The sequence below is a fragment of the Cariama cristata genome, unplaced genomic scaffold (assembly GCF_000690535.1).
Source record: "Cariama cristata isolate BGI_N322 unplaced genomic scaffold, ASM69053v1 scaffold10762, whole genome shotgun sequence".
Taxonomy (NCBI): Eukaryota; Metazoa; Chordata; class Aves; order Cariamiformes; family Cariamidae; genus Cariama; species Cariama cristata.
In genome coordinates this window covers 5,982-14,852 of record NW_009604448.1, presented here as the reverse complement: position 1 = coordinate 14,852, position 8,871 = coordinate 5,982, and positions in this window count along the sequence as shown.

The window sequence follows — 8,871 nt, the reverse complement described above, 5'->3', positions numbered from 1 at the left end:
GCGGCTGTGTATAATACTGGTTGGTTGTTTTTTGGGGGGCTGGGGGGGGGGTGTGTGTGTGTGTGGTTTTTTTGTTGGTTTTTGTTTGTTTGTTTGGTGTTTTGGGGGGTTTGGTTTTTTTTCAGGAATTCCAGACGATCAGGTATCTGGAAAGACTGCTGGCATTTTAGCAAGCACAAGAAGCTCTTATATCACTTCCATTAGCAGAAATTCATTACAGTAGTCATAACTTCTAGATGCAACCCTATCCCCTGATACTGGATAAATTAGACTATTTAAAAACAAGGCAAAGTTTTCATCTATAAATTCAAACTCTGCTATTCCAACAATTATCTCAAAGGAAGCAGTAATCTTGCCGTTTTGCAACATCAAGCTTGTTTTCATACTTGCTTTCTCATTTGTTTAGCTTTCTCTTACACAGTCACACAGTCCGAGTCATTCAGCTACATGCTCCAGGCCCTTCCCTTTGACTCAGTCTGGGAGGAAACCCTTTGTGCTGCTTGGCTTCACTCCTCCAGAGTCCAGTCTTATTAACCATGCTTAGTACTCAGCCTTACCTTGTTAAAACAGAGGGACACCATGAATCCCATTAGGTCTGTGATTAATTGCTACCACTATCACCTTTCACTATTAGGTATAAAAATCAGATAAGGAAAAAAAAGTATTAACCAGGCCAGCTGTTTCTACCAGGGAATACTATCCAACAAAAAAAACCTTACCACTAGTATCTGAAACCAACAGTTGGGCTACAACTGTCAGTTAATCAACAAGAGGAAAACATAAGGAAAACTGAGCAGAAGGATGAATGTATGAAAAGGAACATGCCACGACTGGACAACAGTCACAAATCATCAAATAGCAATCATACATTTTTAAGTAACTAGCAAACTGCTTTTCCTTTTTGGTTTCAAAGCAAAAAATCTCAATGCTACAGCCCCTAAACCAGTACAAATCAACAGGAACCAGAAAGCAAATGGTAAGGAAAGCTACAAATGAGAACAGAGATGGCGAATGTGAGAGTTCGTATACAATGTAAAACTTCTACAAGGACCCCCCATTTTACAAACAAGTCTTCTCTGATATTAATAAAATCCTCAATTCCCCTTTCTTTCAAAGGATTTATGCTTAGGTCAACACTGGAGTCAACAAATCCATCCACTTGGTTTGTGCAGCCAAAACAATTGCTCTTTTGGTAGCTATCTACTTTTTGATAATTTCTGCTAGTAATGAAAGTTCACAATGTACTATTGTTATTCTAAAATAAACAAAAGAAACGGCCCCAACTGATGAGCTCAATCTGCAAGCAAAGACAATGAACATAACTGCAAGAAAAAGCATTCCGTTTGATAGTCGCAGAACACACTAGTTCCTACTTAATTAAAAAGCTGTTAGAAAACTAGTGTTTGGAGACTGGTGCATTTAATACAGTCAATAACCATAAGATAATTTGCAAATGATGCAGTTAAGAGGGAAGAAACATTCACCTTCTAGTATCTGTTCCCTCTTGTCACAGGTAGCTCATAATCCACACACTCTGCTGTAGAAAGAGACTGTATTATTATAAAGCTGAGGTACAAGTTTTTTCTATAGTGGTTATGCTAGTCTAAGTTCTCGCTGACACTTTCCCTGGAATGATGGGAGGAGGTTTTTGGCTCATTTTAAGCCTTTTCTAAAGTACCTTCTAAAGTGTTACAAAACGCTCAAAAATGTGCAGTTGTTTGATGTATTACTGCCTCGAAGCTGCTCATCACTGCCCCGCTGCCGCAGTTCACCGCTCCCACACAAAAGGAAGTGGTAAAATCAGATACATGAACTTCCACATTGGCTGCTATACCTAAAATCTCCAGTCCTGCCAGCAAACTGGATGGTTATTTATCTTCATATGAAATCAAGAGGTGAAAAACACAGCCCTGTTAAGACAGTACACTGGGAAGGATACTAAGTTTTAATCTTATTGTGTTACTTCCTTCTTTAAATAATATTGTGAATTAGTATTAGAGAGAAAGACTAATCTATGTGGAAGCAGAAATACAATTATTTGCATAATTCAATTAGTTGCAGAGTAAAAAAATGCCACCAATTCCATATCCATAATATCTTACCCTTAATATTAACCATAAATAGAGCATAGGTTTTGCATCAAACACAGGGGGAATTTGAGTAGTGACTACACAAATCAGTTAAAGCATGAAAAATAAGTTATCATGATTTCATGTTCCCTGCAGACCTACTCTAATTTTCAATGGTACTCAGAATACAAGTTAGCACACTAACTTCCCAGTCTTTCCGACTTCAATACACTGGATTTCAGATCTATCTGCCCAAATCTGTCTGAATCTGTTCATGACCTACAGAGATTTTTTTCCCCTGCTGCCACCAGATAGTACTAGTTTTCATGTTCTATTTACTAACTTTTAAACAGAAATAATACTTAACAATTTGTCATAGGTTCACTATTTCCACATCAGAAATATCTAGACAAAGAAATCACGTGGAGCAACTGTCAATGCAAGATCATCTTTATAGTCAAACATCTCTTGACTACTCAAAGCTTGTTGCGCCTACCTCAGGCAACTAAATACAGCAGATACCTAATTTATAAGGCCACAGACAGAAAACTGCGATAGCAATACTAAAGAAAAGGCTCCTGCTTTGTAAGCAAAAGGTTCTGTGTGAAAGTAGCTTAAAACAATCAACATTGCCAGCCTAGCACTAGCTAGTTGAAATGAAACATGCTAATAATTGACTGTTTCACATCAAACATACAAATACAAGTCCCAGATAATATTTGGACACCAGATAGGTATTTAATAGCAGCTCCATGTCTTTCCAGGTTTAATATCTATCTTCTGTTATCCTACCCATCCTTACAAGTGACTCTTCCAAAATCAGGGAAGTACTAAGGTTATGGTATAATTCTCTTACCAAATACAGCATTAAGAAAACAAAATTACATAGTGTCTTTTATGATGTCTTCAGAAGGCGTTAAGAACAATCAAAAAAGGCAAATCCTGACTCAAGCAGATGAACCGTTTTACATATTCAGGCTCGACATTAGAAAGAACTTCTTCACTGTTAGAGTTGTTAGGCATTGGAACAGGCTCCCCAGGGAGGTGGTGGAGTCATCGTCCCTGGAGATGTTCAAAAAACGCTTAGATGTGGCACTTCAAGACATGGTTTAGTGGACAGTGTGGCATCAGGTATACGGTTGGACTTGATGATCTTTGAGGTCTCTTCCAACCATAATGATTCTATGATTCTATATAATGATATATTGCTTATGGATCAGACAAGCATACAGTAAGTTAAGTGACAGCAAAGCACCAGGTGAGCACTGTCCAACCTTCTTGCACTGTTTTGCTAGGCTTCTACCGTAAATCACTTGCTCTGCTCCTTCCTCATCTAAACAGTATGGCAAAAGTGTCTTCCTCCTCAGTCCCCTCCATGTGATACCTGTCTCACCCTCACAGTCTATGTCCCTTCTGCCACCTATGCCACAGGAGAATGTAATCATTACCGAGTCAACTTAACACACCCACAGTAGGAACTTCCCACATTAGCATTTTGAGATCAGCCCAGCCCAAGCTTGCCTGCCTGCATACCTTGAATAACCAGCCATCTTGTGAGACTGCCATACATCCAGCGTAGCATGTGGAAAGCTTTCTGTCACTAGCTTGTAACACTTTTGGCTGCTGTGACAGGACTCTTGGCACTCTCACAACTGGTTTGACCAGTCCTCCTCCTCCTCTGTTTTACAGCTTACAATTAGCCTGACACTCCAATGCACCCTCCCCATGCTCCTGCCCCTGTTCTAAGCTAAGGAGACAGTCGCCTGGGTTTCCTCACAATGCAGTAATACAAAGCAAAGCAAGTGGAAATGCATCAATTCAAAACCTGGTGATGCGAGTAGCAGAGAATGAGGAACACCAACACAGCTCAGTCAAGCTTCCTTTACAGCAGTAAAGGGCCCACGGGCCCCACTTGCACAAGCAAACAAAACACCCCTGCATATATACATCAGAATATAGACAAGTTGTACCCTTCAAAAACAAAGCTTTGCCTTTTTTTTTTTAACCAGACATTGTTTTTATCATCATAGATGTGTTCTTCAAAGAAGCAAGGAGTATACATACTTCTCATTATTTCATGGTATTCACAAAAATTAAGTTTAAATCTGCATGAGCGCATGTGATGTCCATTTTAAATATTACATTAGTAATATTGGAGTTTAACTCTCCAATATTCTCTTACTTGGAGAAGTAGTTAAACTGCAGCCACAGGGCACACAACATTAAACGCTAGTACTGGCAAGGGTTGTAACCATTTCTCATACTACTGTAACCGAGATGTGCTTATCTGTGAAATTGCTGATAGCACAACTGACTGGAATCAAAAGCAGGGAGCGGAGAGCCTGCCAACACAATGAGCGACCAGCACACCAGCTTTTCAAGGCAGAAATGTCTCACAGTGTGTAAGGGAAAGCAAAGACTCAGGAAATAGTATTTTTTTAATTCACTTTCTTTGTTACACAATAGAAACATCCTCTCTTAACTGCTAATCAAATGATTAAAAGAAGAACAAATGTGACAATCATTCATTTAAGCTCTTCAATAAAGTTATCTGATACAACATAAGCATTGATTATCTAGGAAGAATACCAAAAACCTTGATACATGGTCCGTAACACACCAAAAAAAGAAGAAAACAAATACTTCTTCCAGCTACCTACTTTGTTCAGCCCTGGCCTCAGGGGCTATTCATAGATATGAAGTTACAAACAAAAAACCTTGCAGAATCATTGCATATACAAAGGTAAAACTTGCAGACAAATAAAATGTACAAGCTACTGGAATTTATCTGGGTATTGCCATTTACATTCTATTGTCTGCAAATAATTTCAGTTTAAGATGACTTAAAAATTAAGTCAAATAATATTTAATACTCCGCTATTTTACCAGTATAGACCTGCTCTGCAAACTACCAGTATGTAAGACAAAGGTCTTAACCTGTTCTACTAAATCAATCGCTAAGTGGATAAGTCAAGTAACTTTCTCTTACGTAAGATTTGGTCTCACTCTTGTAAGCAGAGTATGTACTATGCTACGTCATGTTAATTGGATTTCTGGAATAAAAAACTAATAATGGTACTACATAATTGCTATGATGATTATGGTAATTAGGTACTTGTTTATAATTTAATTTTTACAGTGAAATGAAAATAGAATTTCCAGAAGAGACATTGATATGATGTTTCAACGCTAATTTGACTGTTTATTAATCCAAGATTTATTAAGCCACATAAAATCACTGTATAAGAAAGTATGTAATCAGACATTAGTATTTAGTTCCTGGACTAAAACCATAGCAATTACCTGCAGAAATAAAAAGCCAAATAACAGCTAGAAGATACATGCCACTAATTTTAAAAGCTCCTCTAATTCAAATTCTGATTTTAATACAACTATACATTCTGATAAATTAGGTTATGAGAAATAATTTTCACATGTGATAAAAAAGTAATTTTAATCATTCTTGTTTTAGCATCGCTCTTCCAAGTATACTGTTAGACATGACATCAAAAACACAGGTGTCAGAACACAAGCCAGCAATGGATAGTTTCTACAAGTACAACTCTAGAAACAAGATTACAAATAAAAAAATATTGCAAGCAATATCTACATTGAACCACCGTATTAACTCTTTTATTCAACTTCACTGGAAGAACATGTTGTCTGAAAATTTAAGAACTCTGTATTTTTCTATATCAGCAGACAGCTAAGACCTATCACTTTAACATCAAAATTTAAGCCCTTTCTCTTCTTTTCTTCCCCATCTTTCTGCCCATTACCCCCTATGAAGTGAAAGAAAATGCTGCAATAAAGATGGAAGACAGAGGGAGGGGTTAAAAAAAAAGGACTATCAAAGTTGTTCCTTTCCATACATGCTTTAACTGTTAAATTCTCACTTCAGAGTCCATTCACTGGCATGGAGAAAAGCAGTTTCCCTACCAGTCAATCCTCCCCTTTTGTCTTCTGAAAAATACATACACTCTCACCTTTTATGGAAGCTGCAGACACCCTCATCTCCTGGCTGTCCATCATGTTATCCACTATACCAGCTGAAAATCTTCTCCTCCATTCCAGTACAGCTAATTCCCAGCCACTAGAAGGTAATTCACGGCGAAAGCAATTCCCTGTATGCTTCCTACTGTCTGCATAGATCTGATTAGGAGCACAACCTTTCCCAGCTATAGCCTGCTATTCTGTTATTACAGGCATGCACTGAGAATCTGGTACATTTTAATTCAATATTATGCCATTTCAAACTGCCTATCTTTTCAATCTTCTTATGGAGCACAAACATGATTCTTTTAAATCCCTGACTACAAAGGACTCTCCTAAGCAGATGCACTATTAATGCTAACATTCAATTTCATAAAATAGATAGTTTGACCCAAGCTATCAACACTTATGTTGAAAATAGTCAAGAAGGACGAAATGACTTTGTTTCAGTCAATTTCAAAGTACATGTGAGATGACATCTAAAGAGACATATTAAATGACAACTATAGGAAGCATTTTCTGAGGTGTGGCTGTCTAGAAGAATCCACTAACAACAAGGGAAAAAAAGAAACCGTGTGCCTTGTCACCTAGTAACTATCACAATGGGGCTCTTTTACAACAAACAGATTGATGACAGGAGTGTGTGCCTGGGGTGGTTCTGTAAGCAAACAGACTGATGGTCAAGGTCCTGAGAAATAAAAATCACTGCTGTAAGAGAAAAAAATACATTTAAGCTACAAAGCTTAAACATATTGTAGAGAAAGTGGCAAAAAAGGGAAGGAGGGACTAATAGTTCACAGGTGTATGCACATACAAAAACTTCTTCAAATCAGGGTGAATTTTACAAGAAAGTGAAGAGCATTAAGATGAGTGACTCTGAGGCACAAAACCGTCTGAAAGGGGAGTAATAACAAGAAGTTATATAGTAAATGCAATTCACTGGACACCAAACACATTCAGCCATGCACTACATAATATAATGGCCAGTAGCACTCAATTATGTCAGTTTTTTTTCCGACAAGAAAGGGTTTTGCATCATCTTTGGGTAGAGGTTTTTCGTTCATAGCTGTGCTCATAAAAGAGACCTTGTAGCAGAGCCACTGATGAAGAGGGAATCATCTACTCTCCAAACAAGTATATGTGCAATTCACAAAACAGTGAAAACACAGTTCTCGTATCAGCTAAAACCATGTATGCTCTTCACCTCTGGATACGTCAAAAGCATCTGGACAGGTTTTATAGGATACGAAACAAGCTGATTTTTAAACAGAAGTACAACATAAATTTATAAAGCTATCCTCTTTCCCCTTCCATTTCATATCCACCATAGCAGAGTACTCAAATTTCCTTTAAGTAATAAGTCTCAAAATGACCCAAAGCTGCAATACAGATATAATGCATTTCAGAGAGTAGGCAGGGGACAAGGAAAGGTGCAACGAAGTGCTCCATGGCTCATGGGCAGATGACTCCAACAGGCAGCAGAGTCCTATGGACCATGACCAGGCCAGGCAAGAAGCTAAAAGTGACAGAAAAATCTGATGACAGCAACACAAGCAGTCTGAGTTCCCTGAAGTCCCTACCACTCCTACATTAATGTCACCTCAGCACTCATATAGTTGCATTGCCACTGCAGTCTGTGCTGTAAACTTGCTAGGGAAACACTGCATACCTTAAAACAAAGTCCATATGTTTACAGGAAAAAGCTATCTAGAAAACAAGCTCCTTGCAATTGCTTCAGAGCAATTCTCTTTACATTGCAATTTGCGATCCTTATTTCCTGTTCTTCTCTGAAACTGCACTCTATCAGTAACTTACAAAATTGCTGCTGATACTCTTTATTTTGCTTTTCAAGATGGCACCTTCTCAAGATAAGCTCCACTGGAAATTTATCATAAAAATCTAAGCAAACACCCTTAAGCAGTAGTCTCTTCAAATGCTCAGTAACACTCACTAACCTTGTCCTTCGGACAACTTCTGATGAAGACAGCTAGAAAAGGCCTTTACTCTTAAAATCCTCAGCCTGCCCACTGAAAACAAACCACTACTCCTTTTCTCTAGCACTAGACCAGAAAACATGGGCAGTAGTACATAACTCAGATAACCAGCTGTCTATCCCAGGTGCTGTGTAATCGTTCTCTGTACCAGATTCCAACTTACTTTACAGACACCTCTGCTTCTCTGTGTCCTCCTCTCCAACCCAACCAAAAAATGCTCATTTGATCTATGGGTTTACACAGATTTTTTTGTTTGTTTGCTCGCAGACCCCAATGTTGTGGGAGCAACTGAGGAAAGAATGGCTTCATTTTGATACTGGAGGCACCAGATGCAGACATTTATGAATCACTCCAGTTTTGGCAAAGCCGAATTTAGGAAAAGGGGACGTACAGCTTGCCTACATATTCAGAAAGTTGTTGGGTTTAACTCTGTATAACCTGGGTGCTGGATGAACAGAAAATTCTATACCTCAGTTAAATCAGTTAGAAATGTAATGCTTTGCTGACAAGTGCCCCGTTTGTTCATTTGCAATTCTCCAGATGGCAAAGTGAGCACTGAAGCATCTGAAACTGTAGCTAGGACCAGAAACTGCTTCCTCTGCTTTCATTACTCCAGCTTTCTAATAGCCCTCCAAACATTAAGAGGTCTGTTCACTGATCTGTGTTATATCTGAAGACAGAAATACTATCAACTTAGTCGTGCAAGCTTTCAAAGCTGATCCAATAATAAAAATAATTAAAAAAAACAAAAAAACAAAAAACAAGACACAGACAAAAAAGCTACTAAAAAAAATTACAAACTAACAGCTAAATCT